We start from the raw sequence: 498 nt of genomic DNA, 5'->3' as shown, positions 1-498 counted from the left end.
ACAGTCACCAGAAGAAAGGAAATAATAAAGATTTGAGCAAAAATTAATGAAACAGAAAATAGAAGGGCAATAGAAAAAATCAATAAGACCAGAAGTTGATTTTTTTAAAAGATCAATAAAACTGACAAACCACTGGCAAATTTAACAGAGGAAAAGAGGGAGAGAATACAAATCACACAAATAAGAAATGAAATGGGTGACATCACAACAGAACCAACTGAAATAAAAAGAATAACACAGGATACTATGAAGAACTGTACTCCAGCAAATTTGAAAATCTGGGAGAAATGGACAGATTTCTAGAAACACACCACTTACCTAAACTAACACAAACTGATGTGGAAAAGTTGAACAGGCCCATCACAAAAGAAGAAATGAACAGGTCATCAAAAAATTACCAACTAAAAAAAGTCCTGGCCCAGATGGTTTTACCAGAGAATTCTACCAAACATTCAGAGAAGAACTGATACCAATCCTACTCAAACTATTCCAAAACAT

The sequence above is a fragment of the Orycteropus afer genome, unplaced genomic scaffold, assembly GCF_000298275.1.
Source record: "Orycteropus afer afer isolate SDZICR_OR568_19922 unplaced genomic scaffold, OryAfe1.0 scaffold00215, whole genome shotgun sequence".
Taxonomy (NCBI): Eukaryota; Metazoa; Chordata; class Mammalia; order Tubulidentata; family Orycteropodidae; genus Orycteropus; species Orycteropus afer.
Note: the sequence above shows the minus strand (reverse complement) of the source record.